At 36.6% G+C, this 20833-nt stretch overlaps 1 protein-coding gene across 29 annotated transcripts in view; it reads right to left on the bottom strand.

Annotated features, from left to right (window-relative positions):
- Nucleotides 1-20833, bottom strand: part of KHDRBS2 (KH RNA binding domain containing, signal transduction associated 2) — a 380194-nt gene that overhangs the window by 189799 nt on the left and 169562 nt on the right. The window lies entirely within an intron of this gene.

A 20833-nucleotide genomic window follows, 5' to 3' on the forward strand; every position in this document is an offset into this window, starting at 1 on the left:
AAGCGAGAGTAACTGCGGTCATACAAGGCTTCAGAAAGGAACTCGGCATTTTTTGACACAGAAGTGCAGGCAAGTTCAGGCAAATCATTCAAGATGTCATGACAAGGCACAGAAAATGTCTGAGTGCAGAACTGTATTCAGATATTTTACTCCCGATTTAGAAGAAATCTACAGAAGAACTTTGCTCTATACCTGTAATTGATTCACCTCTATCTCCTTTCCCAAATGTTCCTGTGTAGTCAAGATTTTAGATTATAATTAAAATTGTTATAACCTTCTAATTAATAGACTTAGTTACATAACATTACAAAGGCAACTACTCACAGTATAATCTAATCAAACAAATGAGTTATCTTAGGCTTTTAATTTCAAGTGCTTCCCCACCTCCTAACAACTACTATCATCTTGTTTAATTTATGTGATGTGAAGTATCAGGGTCATGCACTACTGGGAGGCAACTCAGCTTCATGTTTATTAGCAGGTCACAGGCCCAGGAGCATCTGAGAAGTCCTCTGTCAACAAACCAAATCGTAACTTGAAGCAAACAGCATAGTGACTAAGTGCTGAATATAATCTCAATGTGTTTTGTGTGGCAGAGACCACACGTTTTTGGACACATTCTCTGCATAACTCTGTGTCCAAATATATACAAAAATCTGGCCCCACACCACACCTCACATGAATCTGCAAAGATTTTTTGAGATCAAGAAGCAATGCCAGATTTCACCAGTGAAAGTACTGACCTTGTGACTGCATCACACCTGAATGAAATCTTCAGCATAAATCAGAACATACAAACATCTTTGTTGCCTTTCTTTATGAATAACACTTTCTTGGCAAGTCCTGCAGAAATTATTTCGATGCCTCAACTGACTTTTAAGTCTGTAGCTTCTAGAACAAACACCTAAATTGGGACATTCATTATCTAAGAATGCTACCCATAAACCAAAATTTTGGAAAATTATTTAATAACAACATGAAAACAATCCTTTATTAATGAAGGCTGTAGTAGTATACTTCACTTAATCAGGACACAGATAATTAGAAAATCTGGTTAATTGGGACTTTTCCTAGGGAGCTGAATTAAACCAAATGAGTTTTGACTGGCAAGGGACAATGGTTAATTGGGATGATAATTCCACTTAATTGGTATGCCTGCAGGCCGTTAAGTGGTCTGTGAGGCTCAGAGGCTAATAACAGTCTTTCTTTCCTCAACAGACCTGTGCCCGTCCAAAATCAGTAAACCAAAATGGTTTTAATGCCCTCATGTACACATTAAGCACAGCTCTAAAGATCACTCTCTTCAAGAGGTCATCATTGTAGGCCTTTTAAGGAACTTGGTAGCGCTAAATTTTTCCAAATATGTTTCAACTCTGAGTAAGGAAATAAATGACCTAAATTTTTCCCTGGTGCTGGAATATTTTACTACGCAAGTTTGTCTCAGCCCTCAGATTCCTATATTGGAACACAATGTTGTGTGGGAAAGCTCAAACTGGAACGTTTATCTCAAAAAGTTAAAGATTTGTTTTTCCTTGATGAAGACAGTATTTTGAGGCTCCCCCTGAACAAGAAATGGATTTTCACATACCTTTAAGACAATATCTTTAAAGTCCATACTCCTCCAATTGGAGATTTTTATTTCAAATTTTCACAAACATAGATGTTTCAGCTGCATTAGTCTCATTTCTTTAAGAAAATAGTTGAAAAACACATTTCTGATTATTTTCCCCTGACTATATCATAACACAATGCTTAATTTAAAATAAAAAATAAAAAAATTAAGAAAAGATAAAGACTTAAGGGTGAGTTAGGCAAGCATTAGCATAAACTCCAGCTTTTCCTGGAACTTGGGAACTAACAACAGAAAGTCAGAGAGCAAAATGTTAAAGCAATGACCAAATATCTGAAAATTAATACACTGCAATGTGCATTTATCACACTGAAGAAAATAATGAAATCATTAAGAGCAAATGTTCAATATTTAACCAGTGTTAGACTCTAGTTAAACATACAATCTTAACCTTTTATTTGATTCACTAATAACTTGCTGCTGATACAAAGGTTTAAAATATCGACAACTGTAAACAACCCTGTACATGAAGGGAAATTATTTTTACAATATTAATTTGTATAACTTGGACAATTTGAGCCAGTGCATTAGTATACTACCGTCTGGCTCTGCCAGTTCAAAATCTGAGTATTTTCAAAAAGAAATCATATAGAGTATTATGGAGTTTGGGGGGAAGTGCATATGGGGAGGGGTTTACACTTGCTTTCCTATAAAGTACCTTATTCTTTGCAGGGACTTTTTCATGAAAAGAGGAAATAGGAGCCTTTTCAGAACCCCAGGCATATGAACTTTGTGAAAATGAAAAGTCATTAGCAGCACTCCCAGAAATTTCCTGAGGATATAATCTCCGAGTCATGCTTTTTAACTGGAAAAGAGACCGTTCAGTTGTTCCGTAATTTGTATTTATGGCCTTACAATGTATAAATTCAACTAGCAATTTTATGAAAGGAGAATATACGTAAGCAAACACTAATAAAGTAATGAGAAAATAGAGTGCTTTTTATTAATATCAATGCTTTGTGGCAATATCAAGCTTCATCTTTTCTAACCTAACCTTGAAGAAAATAAATTGCTTCTCTGATTTTAATTCAACAAGTAACTCCCCACTAAAATATCTCAGCCCAAAGATACCTAAAGCCTTGTAGGGAATCTTGTCTCCATCTGCAAATCTGCTCTTTGTAATGTAGACTGCTCCTTTGAGCACAGTGAGAGCTTTTCAAATCATGAAGAAATTGCTGTAATAGAGCCCTGAATATTGGGCTGTTTATCAGTGCTATGATATCTGCCCATGGACACACACGTTTATCCCTTAATTCATACATATAAAAATGGAAACCCTTTCCTGATATACATAGCCCATGGTAAGGATCCAACACAAATGAAAGCAAGTCTTGTATTTCCCTGCAACATAATCTCATGGTCTCAGTCTTTTAACACTGTTACTGGAGGAATTTGTACCCAATGGAACTCCATACTCCACAATTCCATCAAAAACTTGGGTATGATCCTAGGTAAAAATGTAATTTAGTCATTCTCCTTCTTGTCCAGTTTAACTTGCTTCCCACAAACTACAACTATCACCAGGTAGTTTTAAACTGTAGTATATTGCTTGGAATAACCTAATTTTCTTACTATTTTCCCCAGACTCAACAAAAGAAGTCAGAATTACTGTTGCAAAAATGCAGTGAGACCCTAGTTTGAGAAGTCTTTCAAATCCTCTCTTTTTCTTCATAAAAATCCTCTTCTTTTTCTTCTATGGAAGAACTGGGTTAGAATAAATATATACGAAAACACAACAAAGATGATCAATGAACTTCTGAAAAGACCTCGTAATCAAACTGTCATTCCCAGGAGGAGAAGGAGTTCCAACCGAAGCAGTCCCAGCAGACAGACAAAGGCAGGCACACTAAATCATAAGAGAGGTTCATCTCTTATTCTCCAAAAACATTTAATATTGATGTCTTTGGAAAGAAACAAAAATGCCATTTAGTGTCTTTTTCTCTGTCATCCAGTATTTTCTATTGTGTGTTTGATCTTTCCTGTCAACTGTGCTTATTCCTGACTCTTCACCATCCCTGCTGTTCCAGCCCTCCCCCCTGATTTCACTCAAGAAAATATGGCAATTATTGTGTGGTTTTGGGAGACTTATTTTTTATTTGGGAGAATTATTTTTTTGTTTTATTTGGAAATTTTGAAGCTAAGGCCAGTTATTTCTCAAACAACATGCATGAAAAGGTGATGTTGTCATGCAACATCTTCTTACAACATCTTTGCAGGTATTGTGACATTCTACATAGTATTTTTAATAGCAATGAGCAAAAATTCAAATGGGAAATAAAGCCCTAGTTGGTCTGTTAATCTCAATGACACTAAAGCTATTAATGTTTTATCAAAAGTGTGAGCATGCTGTAATAATTAATCATAATTTCTCTTTGAAATAAAGAACATGCAAATCAATATATTAATGGAAATGTGTAATTTTTACACGGCATTTACCAGTTATTGCATATGCACTCCTAGGAAATGTAACATACTTAAAATGAAAAATATAAAAATAAACAATTAAAAAGAAGTATTGTTTTCTCATACACTTTGGAATTAATTTTTCATAACTATAATAATACAAATATTTGTGGTGCACTTCATTTACAAGTTACTTTTCCTGAAACTTTAAGCAAAATTCAAGGCACCCAAATTTCTCATAGATTCTGCAACCACAGATAGTATCTTTCTACTGTTATTCATAATTTTTTCTTAATTTAAATTAGTTTAATTTTATTTATTCCTCTTGTTTTTCTTCAACTTTCTGTAGTGGGTTTCTGTGGCTGGGTTTTGATAGCAGGGGAGCTACAGGGGTGGCTTCTGTAAGAAGCTGCTGGAAGCTTCCCCTGTCCGGTGGAGCCAATGCCAGCCGGCTCCAGGACGGGCTTCCTGCCACTGGCCAAGGCCGAGCCAATCAGAAGTGACAGTAATGCCTCTGTGATAACATATTTAAGAACAGAAAGGTATTTCACAGAAAGAATTCCAGCCAGGGAAGAGCAGAGTGAGAACATGGGAACAACAAGGCAGACACCAAGGTCAGTGCAGAAAGAGGGGCAGGAGGTGCTCCAGGTGCTGGAGCTGAGGCCCCTGCAGCCCGTGATGCAGACCTTGGTGGAGCAGCTGTGCCCCTGCAGCCCATGGAGGACCATCGGGGTGCAGAGACCCACCTGCAGCCCAGGAAGGAGCCCATGCTGGAGCAGGTGGATGCATGAAGGAGGCTGTGACCCCGTGAGAGGCTCAAGATGGAGCAGGATCCTGCTGGAGACCTGCAGCCCGTGGAGAGGGAAGCCCACACTGGAGCAGGTTTTTCCTGGGTAGGACTTGTGGTCCCTGTGGGGGACCCACGCTGGTACAGCTCATTGGTGAAGGACTGCACCCCATGGAGGAGTGACCCACGGGACAGCAGTTTGGGAAGAACTGTTGCCCCAGGGATGGACTGACCCTGGAGGGGTCCATCAAGGACTGTCTCCCATGGGAGGGACCCCACAGGAGCAGGGGAAGGACTCCTCTCCCTGAACAGCAGCAGAAATAACAACTGACCGTAACCCCCATTCCCCGTCCCCCTGCACCGCTGGGGGGGAAGAGAGAGAACACGGAAGGAAGGAGGGGTGAGAGGAAGGTGGTTTTAAGATTATTTTATTTCTCACTCTTTGGGTCTTATCCTGGTAGTAATAAATTTAAGTAATATCCCCACTTTGAGTCTGTTTTGCCCATGAAGGTAATCAGTAACTGACCTCTCCCATCTGTTATCTCAACTCATGAATCCTGTATTTTTTCTCTCCTCTGTCCAACAGCAGAGGGGAGTGAGACAGTGGCTTTAGTGGGTACCTGACATCTGGTCAGTCAAAACACTACACTTTCCCATTCTGTTATTTTTATTTTCTCCATTATTTTGTGCTTTATATGTGTTCTCATCTACAGATGGGACAAACACCAGCTTAGAGGATCTGAAGGAGAAGCTCACTGGTGGGATCTAGCAACCGGCACACAGTATGCAAAGGTATTCAAAACAAAGTGCAAAAAAAATCCATTTTAAAGCTCTGTCTAATGGGAAAAAGGATATAGGAAGATGGTAATTTACTGCAAGGACAATGTTCACAGGAGTAGATTCAGGTTCTCGGATAACAGGAGTTAGAGCTGTCTTCGGGCAAAGGATGGAGTGCACATGTTACAGACCATTTCATCTGTGCAAGAAAACAAAATATTCCTTAAACTTCTGCTCTTACTACATAGGTAGAAAAAATGTATAATGGAACTGACTTCATCTTGTGGATATGTGCTAGATATCATAACATGTAACTGCAACAAAACCATAATGCTGCTAAAAAGGTGAGGTTGTAGTTGCTTAAAGAACAGTCAGAGTTCAATGTAGAACAAGTCAGCAGTGAAACCATTCTGACAGACAATGTAGGCTCAACTTGAAAAACTAGTTGATGCCTAGGTACATACTGATCTTGATATGTTTTCTGTAATTTTTTATAGAAATACTATGTACATTCAATATTTTAAAAAGGTTACCTCTTTGAAACTTGAGTTGTTCTTGCCATACCTGTCTGGGAATATGAGTCTGCAGCCAGGAGCTGTTGAAGAGCATCCTACAGGCTGCCCACATAACCCAAATGCCAAAGATATTAAAAAAGCAGCACTGGTCAATAAGATATTTAGGTTAAACGCCTCTTTCAGAATGAAAAAAAAATGTAAAAATAATAGTAAGAAGGATGTACAAGTATTTTTTTAATGTAGGAGACTGATAATGGAAGCACAAGACATCAGTGAAATGAGACTGACAAGTACAATTAAGGGTATCATACAGGCACTTGGAAATACAATATGATGACTCCTTCCAATTCTCCTCTATCCCACACCAAAAAGAAAGTAGGCCAGAGTTATGTTCATAGATGGAATTTTAAATACTGTTACAGAAAACAGTGAGGAGGGTATTTAACTCATGTTCCAGTTCTCTATTTGCATTGAAAACTGATGTTTTATTTATCCCACCTGATGTGGAGAGAAATATTTACCCCTCTAATAGAAAGGGACATGAGACTGCTTCCCCTGTATGCAATCATTTCCAGATCAAGCATCGCAGACAACTTTTTATCAGTTAATGTATTGATTTAAGACTGGTATTAAAGTACCAGGGATTGTACTGAATGATTTGTAAACTGATATTGTGGTATAGTGATATTATTGTTTTTTGAGGGAAATCAAAATGCAGAACAATGTCGCTTCCTGGATCAACCATATTAAATATTCTTACTAACTATTTGTAAACTGCTTTGTAAACTAGTGGGTGGTAAATTGCTGTGAGGGCTAAATTGCTGTCACAAATCTATGTGACTCTTCTGACTACAAGGTCAGGATTAGAGTTGACATGACAGGGCAGTCAAAAAGAAAAAAAAAAGGTTTTGTGAAATGAAGCTTAATAACAATATTCTGTTTACTGAAGAACATGTTTGCGGAAACAAAGAAATCTGATTTCTTTGACAGTCTTTCTTGTGGAGACCCAGAGGGAAAACCAATAGCTGGAAAGAGGAGGAGGTGCTTTTAATGTGGAATAAACACCGAACTATAGACTGCATGCTGAATATAGGGACAAAACCCACCAGCTTTGAAAATAAACATAGTTTCCTACCAATAAGGATAACTAAAGCTTAGCAGGAAGATGATGAACTCCAGATCATATGGGGCACTTGATGTGAGATCTGACTTCTTTCTGAAACATATATTTAGTACAATTTTTAGAAGAACTACTACTCCCTGTGTGGGCTGTGACACGAAGGAAATAATCAAACTTCTCATTTTCAGAATCTGTGAATTTATAAGTTCCCTCTTGATTTTCTCTTTACAAGTTCCAGGGATACAGAGCTGCCTAGATTATTCCCATCATGCTCAATATATACCTAAAGAAGATGTGTGTAAGTCTCTTAGAAGGGTCAAGAAGCTTTTCTGACTCCAGTACAATACCAGGCAGATGCATTCTATCCTATCCTTATACCGATTTTCCCTAGAGATACTTGTAAGCCACAAGAAATCTGCTACCCTTAGAGACAGTACACCAGTCAGCTTATGCCAATGGAGAAAAACCTCTCGGGTGCATAACATAATTCTTTATTCCTGTACAGAGAAGGAAAACTGCCACGTTTAGTAACAAAAAGTGATTTTCCCTCCCTTCCTGATTCTCAGTCTCTGATCAGACTGGTTGGAAAGATTGATTTTTCCATAAATAAAAGTCTTCAGCTGCTCATTCAGGTAGTTTTCCTCACCTGCTGTGGGTGCTCCTGTGGTCTGTGGTAGCAGAGCAGTTGCAGAGCAGCTGGATGACCTAAGAGCAAGATGCGCAACTAAATCTGGTGGTCTTGGTGTAAAAGTAGCTGGATGGAATCTAACATATAATAATAGACCACACTATATTTTAGGAATATACTTTTTAGTAAGTATAGTGATATGTATCATTATATGGAACACAATACATACACTATAATAATATATAATAATATACACAAACTCAATGTAGATTCTCTGTTCCCTCTGGCCTTAAACTATATAAAATTGCTTCTAGCTCAGAACTGATTAAAGAGCTAAAGTACAAGTTGAGATTTAATTGACATACCATATAAATAGCCCTCAACTATGTCTGGAAACAATAATTTATATAAAAACAGAGTTTGGCAGAAAATGAGATACTTTCAGATTTTGTTTGTTTCCCATTTTAATACTACAGATATGACTCAGACAGCTGCTTAGTTTGAAATGTGACATAGGAGAAAATTTTTTTGAGTGATATTGTAATACATGATTGCACTACAAAACAAAACAGGCTTTTGCATTCCAGCAGAAAGTATGATTTCTGACCATGCAAAAAGTTGAGCTCTGAGTGAAGACTGATTAAACAAATTAAATTAGAGATCTCTTTAAACATAGTGCAACATATTCACACTGTTTGGGAGACGGAGATCATAAAACCACATTCTCGTGCAGGTATTTAGTAGCATATCAAAGACTCATCCCATTTTATTACATGAATCACCCACTGTACCACACAAGATGGGATAGTGAAGTAGCGTGTTGTAATTCCCATTGCACAAATATTTTTCAGAGTTTTGTATCACCTCTGTCTTTAACTGCACCTGCTTTCAGTGTGGTATGCAAGTTCCTACCATGGATGTAGCTCATTTTACAGACTGACATAAATCTATTAAGTGCTTTTCAAAGTAAAATACAAGTGTAGACCACTGTGTCAATAGCCAAGGCACAATCTGTCTTTCTGATGTGTTTGTAGACAGAAAAGAAATCTCAATCCAAATCAGAGCAAAATTTTGTTTAATTTAACATTGGTTTCTTTCACCAATTTTTAACTGATCAGTTTAAGGGTAACAGCTGGGCAGAGATTACAGGTGTTTATCGTGTGATTTGGCACCATGTTACACATGCAACTGCCCTTTCTGCTATTGAGGAGATTTTCTCAGCTCCTCTGAGATAATAGCTCCATTTTCCTGAACATGCTGTAACTACAGGTATTGCACAGACTGCTTTTCTCCGTCTGTTTTAATTCGGCCCATGTGTGTTTGGCAGCTAAGGTAATCCTACAGGCTAGGGACTCCTGACTAGATTAAAACAACTCAGAAATAGTGTTTTTAGAACAAGGTGTTTTTTGTTCACTTCCTCAAAAGTAAGAGTGATGTAAAGCAAATAAAGAAAACAATGAACAACTGTTAAATATTACTCTAAATGTGATACTTTTTTAATCTCTGTAAAGTTCTCCAAGACCTTTTGAAGCCCTCACTAGTTAGAAAAAAATCACTTTCTGCCTATGTTTTCCTGATAGGTGTCCCACTGACAACTCTGGGATAGTATACGTCCTAATCTAAATCTTAATTTTAGAGCCTAATTAAGAGCCCAGGTTTAACTACTGTTCAGTAGTTTTTGAATTTTAACAGAGTTTACAAAAGTGAATCGACAATCAAAAGGAAAATCGTGAAAAATAAAGACTTTGCATTGTTTAGAGTTCCTTCTTGTACTGACCTGCTCAAGCTAACTCTGTGGTAACTATCCCTTATAAACAGACACATAAATATGTACCATAACCAGAAACAGCCACAGATCCCGCTGAGCTTGTCACACTGTCTGCTTCCAAGAATTTCTCACTTCCTCTAATCTGGCTCTAAAAACTTTGATTTTCAACAGTGCTGTAATTGAGTTGTTACTCACCGAGTCATTCACAAATTTAAGCCACCAGGAAAATAATGTAGCACTTGAGTTAGTGTCCAACAGGCACAAGCCTTGTTCTAGTATGTCTAAAGGAGAGAGTTCCAATTTTTTTATGTGTTTAGTTAGCAAAAAGTAACTGCATGCATCAAAGAGTTTTAAAACAGCTAAGAGAAAATGACAGGCAAGGAAGCAGACAGTAACTGTACTCAAGTCATTTAAATATACAATATACGATATTTCTTCTTGAGCATGCTTTTCTTGACTCCTGCATGTCTGCTCAGCCTTTCTCTCTGAACGAGTTCCTGCCTCTACTAGCTAGTGATATTCTGTCCCATCATTCCCAACTGAGTCCCATTTACAGCTTTGGGTACCACACTGCCTCACTCCTCTTTCTGCATAAGGTCTTCAGTCAATGCTGAACAAAACTGACCACTAGACTCCAGTGTCATCATACAACTCTACAGAAAGATTATGCTTCACACGGACTTTGTTTTAAAAGGAGGCTTATGTACCTATGAGAATTTTCTTCTGTTTTAATCCAAGTCACCAATAGTTTCTCTTTGCAATCAATGGCATGTGGGCAGCTTGAGTATGATACCTCTCTTATTAAAATCCTTTTCTAGTTTCACACTTACTTTAGCTGAAGGTTTTGTCTCTCATCTTGATGTTTCCAAGGTAAAGTGTGTAAAGCTAGAAGGGAGGCAGGTTATGAGATGCATTCTAGTTACCAGCATTTTTTGTATGCTCGCATCAGTGGGCTGATGGCTGAGGATATACTTGCAGGCACCACTCTCACACAAGAAATCTCTTCATCTGTTTAACGGCTACAGATTTTGCTACAGGGTCTAACTATTGCACCACCTGTGTAGGTCTCACCCAAAGCAACCTGCTGTGTTGAAATGAAATAACCTAATATCAAGATGCAAATCTCCATCTTCAAAATTTGATAGACAAACCAAGTTTGTGTATCAAAACACAGAAAAATTCCTTAAGAAAATTACTACCGACACATATATTTCGGGAAACCTTCTTATTAAGAAGGTTTGAGCCCTGTCACATCATACATATGGGTAGATTATTAATGGAATTTATTGTCACTAACACGATTAATTTTATCAACAAATTTTCTCATTGAATAGGAAATCAGATTTGTTGACAAATCAATTTTTATAATGACATGAAAACATCAAAGCAGTGGTTAGATTATTTTCTCTATTTTTTTATAGGTTGGAATCTTTCCCAACTATTCAGTGAAGGACTTCTGTCAGGCTGGTCATGGCATTATCACCACACAGTCACACTGCAAATTTTTCTTTCGCTGGCCACATTCTTATTCCATTGCACACTATGACTTTTCTCCACATTCCTAATTTTTTTTCTACACAGTTTTTCTTAAAATTAACATTCCTGTACCAGTAACTGGAAATTATTGCATCATTTTGGTAAAATACAAGTATACTACACTTGATTTTTCCAGCTACACAACTGATATTTAAGGAAACCTTCTGTTTTTTTCTGCATCATTAATATTATTGATAATGTTACCATTCCCAGGGATTGAAGTCTGTATCTTTTTTAGGATTCCTTTTATTTCTAATGTTCCTTGAACTCATTTGTATTATCATTGCATTGCTGGCCACATATTTCCTTCACAACTATTCAATTAAATATGATATTTTTATTTTATAAACTTGATTGCCATTAATCTGTCTTTTGCATCTTTCCTGATTTTTATACAGTGATTGCAAGTTTTTCCAATCCCTTCATCACTGAGGCTGAACCAAAACTATTTTAAGGTTTTTTTTTTAATGTAGAAAGCTGTTTTCATAGTCAACCACCAATCTTTTCTTCTCAACTTCATATTTAAATTTAATTTTTCTTTCAAAAATCTCTCATGCCAGTGAAGTTTTGTCATATTATTCCTTGTCACTAGGAGACTTAAACCTTTCCAAACATCAGGAATATATACAAATATATATCCTTTACTTACTAAAACCTCATCTTTGCATATGCTGAATATAGGCTGCACTTACTGTCTTGTAGAAGTACAGCCTGTGAATGAATGGATATTTATCCTTCACGTAGATTATTTCTGAACAAGTTTATGTCATATGGCTTGGCACTGAGCAAATGAGATCCATTTTTAAAGATCTCCACCCATGGAGATCAAAACTCCCATCAGCCACACCAAAAGTTGTCAAAAACTACAGCAGAGCACCTTGATGATTAATAATTCTCTCTTGGTTAAAGGAGAAAGAATATTAAAAATAGCTGGACTGTTTTTTATAATTTTATGTTTTCTGGGGAGAAGATTTCTGAGTGATTCAAAAAATCTGGTCTGCTCATCATATTTATAAATTTCATTACAAAATTTTGAATGGTGAAGTAATGGTATTTAATTTAAATTATTCAAAGCAATAAAATCTAAAGGTTACTGTGAAGAACTGCTGAAAGGTTTCATTATACTCTATTATTAGAAAAAAATCTGGTAGAAAAAAATTGAGTGCTGATAAATGCAAAGTAATGCATATGAAAATAAATAAACTGAAGTATTGATAAACATTAAAATACTGAAAGTAAATAGCTCTTAATTACTTATTATCATTCAAGAAAGATGCCCTGTACTTTTTACAAATGCCATTCAAAAAAACCATCAAACCAGTGCAAGCAGGAAGAATGGTAAATAGTACTAGAAAAAACCCTGACACTAAAACATTAAATAACAGAAGATCCATTCCACTACTGGACTGTTTCTTCACTACCAAGATAAGGATACTGCATGCCATCCTGGCCATCCTATCCCAATAGAAAAATAAAAGAGGTAAACTAAGGAAGACACGGAAAGACAAAGATAGTCAGAAGTATGTCTCATGGAAAAACAAGGCTACCCCTGCTTCTGTACAAAAAAAGATGGGGGCTAGAAAAGAAACAAATCCAAAGCAATGTAAGAGTAAGGACTGGTGTGAAATTATCCTCTGCTTTTAACCATGCATGAAGATGAGGGCACTCATAAAGTGTTAAGCAGCTGCTTTAAAACAAACAAGAGAAAGTGGGATTTCGGGTTTTATTTTTTTTACACTCAGTGCATAACTGAACTGTCAAACTCATGCAACCTGAAGTTTTTCTGAGGCTGAAAGCTTAACTAAGGTTCAGAAAAAGCCTTTGACAAACTCAGAGAAGAGAAGTAACAGCTACCACGGGGTTTAAGGCAAAATGCTCTGGATACAGCCCTGAAAACATTCAATTTTTGACTGCTGGAAGCTAAAAGAACACAACTGAGGAAAGATTACTTTGCATTTCTGCTTTTTCTTTTATGCTTTCCTAAGTAAGCGTAACAGCATCCTCAGAATTGACTACACTGACCTTTGCTACATTAATAAAAAAGATATAAGGTTTACAAATACCACCAAAGTCTTCTCTCATACCAGTTTTTCAAAAACAAACAAAATAAAAAAAAATCAAAACAAACACCAACACACCATCTAGATAGTATCTGCAGTATGCTTTTCAATGTGAATGACAGCAAGAAAATAATTTTTTTATTTATGTGTACCTCCACAAATGAATTAAACCTTAAAAATCCTAATGTAATTTTGCTGATGTAAGGGAAACAGAGATAAAGTAACATGGCTATGACAATAACCAATTCCTTGAAAGAGTAAAAATAAGTATCTGTGATCTCTTTGCTTTCAGTCTTATTTTTATAACCAAATATTGTCTTTTGCTTTCCTCATGTTGATGGCTGTGAAAAAAAAAAGATACTGTATATGTGATGGAAAGCAACATCCTGCACACTTTTTTCTTCATCGTGACAAAGTAATTCTTTATATGAAGAACAATTTTTATGCCTACCTTCATATAGAATCACATGGAATTTTATTTTCAGGCCATGAAACTGCACCTTCTTCACTGGGTCAAACACCCAACCTTTACTGATGAGTTGATTGGCCAAATTTGTACTCACACACAGAGCTCTAAAATGAAATGCCAGATGTGTAGAAGGGTCTGGTGCTCTCACTGAGGTGAGGAAGTTTGTACAGTCTAATGTGCAATATCATAGCCAATCTCTTGCTACATATTACAGACATGCAATTAAGAAACCAGGAATAATGCAGTAGGATTTGAATTTTTCTGCATTAATTTTATCACCTGCACTCATAATTCCTTTTGATCTGCCACTGGTGAAAAACCTCCACCCTAGGAAGACGAAGCAGCAAGAAAAGTTCAAAACTGCTGATGAATATAGACTTGCCAAGCAAATTGGAAATATTTCTTTAAACTGCAGCCACGTCTCAATAGCATGCTCAGATTAATGGTTGGTGTAAAATCCTTGATCAGGTTAATGTCTCTGGTTGATCTGAAAGGGCTGGCTTTGGCAGTAAGGCTGTGCCTTTTATATTGATTCCTTCGTGTGTCAGAAAGAGATCACCAAGGGATTGCTTTCACAGACTGAATATGTCTTGGCATATCTATAAAGGTCTTAATGCACTCAGAGTGGGAGTATCAACCCTTAAAGCACACAAGAGGCTGCAAAGTATCTGTATTGCCTTGAAGCAGCAGGGGAATTAAGCCTAGGAAAAAGATACTTGTTAGTCTGGCATGTCAAGAGAAGACCCACTCTTCATGACCCAAATGTAAAGACATTTGAGGAATTATGTACTCTTTGTATTGCTATCCATTTCACAGCCTTACGGCAGAAAGAACCAGCAGTCTATAGGGTATATCAGTAAGTATATAAAAAATTCAGTCAGTTGAAAAATACCGGAGTTTCATTTTCAATTAAAAAGGCAATTTTAGTGTATATCTCCACCCCCAAACCTTCGCTTTGAGGGAAAGCTTTAGGCTTATTTTCATCAAACTTGAAATGAGTGATTTAAATGATACAAGTACTGCTGCTTCATCAGCCATTATTGTGGTTAGGACAAACTTCAACACCTGTAAAAAGTCAAGAACCACAGTCCACAAATTACGATGACTCTCTTGAGTACACTAGTGTTTGAATATATTTATAATAATTTGATTTAATAAGCAATGTTTAGGAAAAGTAGCTGTGAAGAGGCAAAGTTCTGTGACATTTTAGACTTTGACAGAATCTCTGAATTTTTTTCCCTTGATTATCAAAACTTGTGTGTGAAATTGCCAGAGATGTTGCACACTGGGAAAAACAGAACCCAGACAACTGAAACAGTTGCTAGAAAAATTCCTTATCACAGTTTTAAAATAATTACCGTACTGATTATTTATTACTGCAATTATTTTTGCAGAATGTGCAAGTATAAATTATTTACTTTGATAGGTATAAAAGATGTATTTTAGAGACGTAGTTGTGCTGCTGCTCAGTGTCGTATTCAGGGAAATATTTTGCCTGTTGAGGTTTCTGAGAGGAGAAAAAGACTGACATCCCCCCATCCACACCCACACTACAGCTTATTTACAAGAAAACCATAAGATTACAAAGCCATGTAGAGTGAAATGGTACGTAAGTAGAGATTTCATATTATAGTGTAGCACAGAAGAAATTTAGACGGCTAACAAAAAATGTTCAAAATAAATGTCATATACCTACATATACTTGTAATAAACCGGTTTATAAGTGACAAAATTGCTACTGTCTGCTGTATGTACATAGATTATATGTAACTTTAGTCTGTACTATACATGATTTATATATACAGTAAATGTATATTTGACGTAAAAGAATTTATTTTCCAATATTAGATGGAGAAAGACCTTCAAGGTATCAAACCTTACTTCAAAATTCTTTAACTGTTACCGCTAACACAAACTGGTATTGAAATTTTTTTTTTATTTCACTCAAAGGGTCTTCCTCCGTAATTTTTCATCTTTATTAGATGGATCAATGAGAACACAATGTTCTTAAATGACTAGCGAGAAAATTATTTTAATCAGTGGTATGGAGCAAGGTGAGATAAAAGGATTGAAGTTAACTACTCAGTATGATACTTAGGCACCTACAAGGAAGTCTTGAAGACAGTGTAGCCTGAATTCACAACAACAATATAAAATCCTGCATTCACCTGCTGCCTCATGACACTGATTCCTAATAATGGAATCTGATCTGAGCTGATCTGATAAGCACCCTCAGAAAACTATACAGGAAGATGATCACCAGTGATTGTCCATCAACTGGACTGCACTAAATGACCACATGCTTATTCCCAGCCCATGAGTGGTGCCAATACGCCTCAATTTAAAGCAGACACAAGTGGCTAGGAAAATGTATGCAAATATGTTGAACAGCAGCTTTTAAAGTGGTAATTGGTTCAATTTCTGATCATCCGACTGCACAGTTACAAACAATCTTTTTAAGTGGTCATGTCACCACAGCTGCAACCTGCCCTCTACATAATAGCTCCTTATTACAGAGCACTCACACATAAAATGAATTATCACTATCTGCTTCCCTCATTCTCCTAAGGGATGCTAACCATGTCAAATAAAAATGCTTTGCTTAAAGGGATAAAAATGGCAATCAGAAAAAGATTTTGCATGTGTTAGAAAGCATAGAACTCCTAAAGATGGTATAATCCCTTACTATATGGAAATAGGAACTTGTTCAGAAAACATATTTCTATGTTTGGATGTAAATCAAAATGATTATATATAATAAGACTGATGTAAAATTTTTTTGCTCATTAATACTGAAAAAAATTCACTGCATTTAATAGGCATGAACGTTTTAAATCAGCACATTTTAAAGTTTGAAAAGCTTCCAAACCCTCCTCCTCCACGCCCCCAATTTCCCCTTCTAGTTTGTTGACTCTGCATCCCACTCTGAGGCACTGAGATATAAGATGAGCCTTAGGTTCCTCACCCAGACCTAGATCCCTGGCAGTTTGGGGTCAGAACTGCTTGGTAGTCAGACACCTATGGATTTTATTGACTCTGTGTTGGCTACAAAGGTGAATCTGCAAAACACATCTCCTCCTCCTAAGAATCCCTAATAATTCCACACAGCTAATACTGATGTTAACATCAGTTCCAAATGTGATCTTTAAAATAAAACTTTGACTTCGGGGAGCACATTTTGGTTTTCATTTTTATTAGGTTAGCAGAAAAATAATGGAGCAGGAAGTTCTGTTTCAAAACTCTGAGATTAATCCTATTTATTTAATCATGGGTCTGTCTTATTTCAATCATATTCAAATTTTCATACTGAGAGTAAACATCAAAACAAAATGGAGCACAGCATCTAGCTAGTAATTGGATAATACACCCTCCAAAGCCAAAGTTCTGCATAAAATACACCAAAGAACCACAAAAGTTAGTTACAAAATAAATCTTATCAACCAGTTAGCAACGCCCCAATGGCAGCTCCCACTCAGACCTCAAGTCACTTGCAAGATGGAAGCAGCAGACAGTAAATGAAGCAGTTTGGCTTTGAAAGCGCCTCAGCTGGCAAAGCACTGAGCACTGCAGACCCTGGGAGTTCAGTGATGTGCTGAAATGCCTGTTGGAGGGATACCAATGAACCACCTGAGACCAAGCTGCCTGCAGCTTTGGAATGTGTTAACTTGTGGAACAGCCAGAGTAAGTAGCAGTACTTAGTTTCCAACTCTGACTTGGAGGGAAAATCTTCACTAGTAAAAATTTTGAAACCTATTCTTGGGTAATGTCAAAGGTGAAAATTAAGTAATCACATTTAAATCAAAAGTTGTTGTTCATCAAGACTTTGCTTCAGTTAATAAATGTTCAACTATTTTTTTTCCTTAGTCCTATTCTACATTTTTCTCTTTTTCTCTTACTATGTTTTCTAGGCTTTTATTTTAAAATTTAGTCTCATGAAAACTTATGGATAAGGTATAAAAACGTTATTCCATTTTACTGACACAGTGTAATTTCTGAGGGCAACATTTCACATAAACGTCACAAAGTTCATAAGCAATATGAGAACTCATTTGAATAGTTTATTACATCCTTGATTTGGTATAAATAAAACTGATACATTCTACTGTTTTCATCCCTGTCATGCAATTCCAATATTCATTGCTGCAATAAATTAGGTCTTATAAACAACGAAACATCATAAAAAAAAATTCAAGAGATGCTGTAAATAGGAAACAAAAAGGAAATTATCTAGTGCAATCTTTTTGAGTGCAAACCCCTTGTAACATGTTGCAACCAGCCAGTTAATAATTGCTTTGTAAATTTGAAATGAAGCAGAGGGGATAAAACTAACAAACAAGTCATAAAGTACAATTGTTACTTGTTTGGAATGATTATGATTCCCTGGAGGGAAGAGGGGCACAAGAAAGCTGGTTAATGTTCAAGGATCGTTGTCTCCAAGCTCAGGAGTGATGCATCATAATGAAGAGGAAGTCAGGCAAAAATGACAGGAGGCTCACACGAATAAACAAGATGCTCCTGGACAAACTCGAACACAAAATGGAAGCCAACAGAGGGTGACTGCAAGAACAGGCAGCCTGAGAGGAATACAGAGAGATTGTCCAAGCAGCCAGGGACCAGGTTAGGAAAGCCAAAGCCCTGACAGAATTAAAACTGGACAGGGATGATGAGGGCAACAGGAAAAGTACATCAGTGATAAAGGAAAGACTAGGGAAAATGTGGGCCCTCTCTGTAAGGAAACAGGAGACCTGGTTACCCCGGACATGAAGAAGGTTGAGGTAATTAATGACTTCTTTGTCTTGGTTTTCACCAACAAGTGTTCCAGCCACACAGCCCAGGTCACACAAGGCAAAGGCAGGGACTGGGAAAACGAAGAACCACCGACTGTAGGAGAAGATCTGCTTTGAGAATATCTAAGAAACCTGAAGGTGTGCAAGTCCATGGGACCTGATGAGATGCATCTGCTCGTTCCGAGGGAACTGGCTGAGGAAGTGGCTAGGCCACTATCCATCATATCTGAGAAGTCATGGCAGTCCACTGAAGTTCCCACTGACTGGAAAAAGGGAAACATAACCCTCACTTTTAAAAACAGAAATAAGGAAGACACGGGGAACTACAGCTCTCTTACTCTCACCTCAGGTCCTGGCAAGACCATGGAGAAGATCGTCCTGGAAACTTTGCTAGGGCACATGGAAAACAGGGAGGTGAATGGTGACAGCTTCACTAAGGGCAAATCATGTCTGACAAATCTGGTGGCCTTCTAAGACAGGGTCTATTATTGCTACTGTCAACCATGTTCAAAATCTTGTAATAAAGAACTAGTTTTTATATTTCCTCCAGTGTAGGTCTTATACTTGTGCCAGAAAATACATATAATCCTTATGAATAAATAATATGTCACACAAAATATATGCTGAATATTTACAACAAATTTCAATATTACTCTCAACACCCACTGGTCTCTCTCCCTTATTCACCCAGAACAGAATTCTCAGGTTGGACAGAATACATAATGGATGTTAAAAATCCAGGTGGCACAAGGAAAGGGTGCCATCATCATTGTGTCATGCTAGAATGGAAGAGCTCTCTTCCAAAATGAAAAGGACATAAAAAGATAACTTTAAACAAGAACCCTGTTGCAGTTTGACAAAATCACAAACAACTGGAAATAGAGTTATCTAAAGGACAAAGACTGGCAAATTTTATAATTGGCCCTGTTACCATTTTTAGCTAATACACTCCAGAATTTTCAGGAACATATTACATAATGATAAATTTTCTGTCAGTGTAATGGCTTGGAAGATCTTCACCATTAACGTGCAGCCAAAATGTCATTCCACAGTATGCTGTCACATTATAACATTGACCTAATTTGTCCCTCGTATTGTATGCTCAACATAAAATCAGAAATCATGAAAAAAAGGTACTTTCTTGTCTCACAGGTATTTCAAATAATTTTAAATAGTATTTTATTACCAGTGTTCCCAAACTAGAAGCATATTAAGGGGATGAAAAAGGAGAATCAGAAAGATAGATTTAACTTGTTTAAAACTTGTAGCTCATTTCTGGGCACTCACTTGGTGCCAATAAACTTTTTTATTTAAAACAAATATCCAGGTGTTTATTTTTAACAATCTTAAGTTACTTAGTTTGTATTCTTAAAAAAATTTATTTGCTCTAAAAAATTTGAACATTTTATATACTGTACTTCCATATTTTACTCTTAATGTATTCTCCTTTTCCTCCACCACGAAGCCCACGCCAAATAAAGCGTTAAAATTCTTCCAGGCAAATATGCATATGCCTCACGTGAACATCTCTTACCTTGGTTTCATATTATTCATAACAAAAAGGCACTAATTGAATCCTTCCGTTATTATTGAGAACATGAACAGTTACCGCACTTCATTTTTTAATCACAAATAGAAACAAGCTGTCATCATATTCTTTTTAAGGAATGTAAGTTCTGGACATTTTTAGAACACTAAGAACTCTCAGGTGACGCTAAGATCTCAGATGACAACTCATGTAACTCTAGTAGTACTTTACTTAATATCTAGTATACATATGCTTCAATTCTAGGACAAATTTAAGTATGAAAACATCATGGAGTAACTGTAAAAAATGTGGAAAATATATTTCAGAGAATTTGAGGAAAATCAATAGACAAGAAGATAAATATTTCAGGAAGTTATATACTTAGCATAAATCAAATTGAAAAGGTTCCCACCTTTAGAGTATGTTTCTGTGCTCTCCTGGTTGATGGAGTATTGCTAAACTGTGGTCTGAGTCATAAGCTGTCTGAACAGAAATGTCTTAGGAATGTTTTGCTCATGCTGTTTGCTCCACAAGGAATTAATTAACTTCATTAGCAAGATATTTAGATAAATTGTTACATGTATTAAAATGTTTTTACAGACTTAAATACTCAAAAATCTTGAAAGTGTACTCTCATGACTACTGTCTGCCATCAGAAAAAAAAAGTAATCTACTATTCTCTCCAGAAACCAAGTAAGGAAAACAAAAAACATTGACAAATGGAAATAATAAAACATCTAGAAAATATATTAGGGCATCAGATGTGACAGTTAATGTTTGGCAACTCCTTGAGAAATGAGAGAGAATAAAAGACAAAAGTTCAAC

Source organism: Neopelma chrysocephalum, unplaced genomic scaffold, assembly GCF_003984885.1.
Source record: "Neopelma chrysocephalum unplaced genomic scaffold, ASM398488v2 Primary Assembly neopelma1_104, whole genome shotgun sequence".
Lineage (NCBI taxonomy): Eukaryota > Metazoa > Chordata > Aves > Passeriformes > Pipridae > Neopelma > Neopelma chrysocephalum.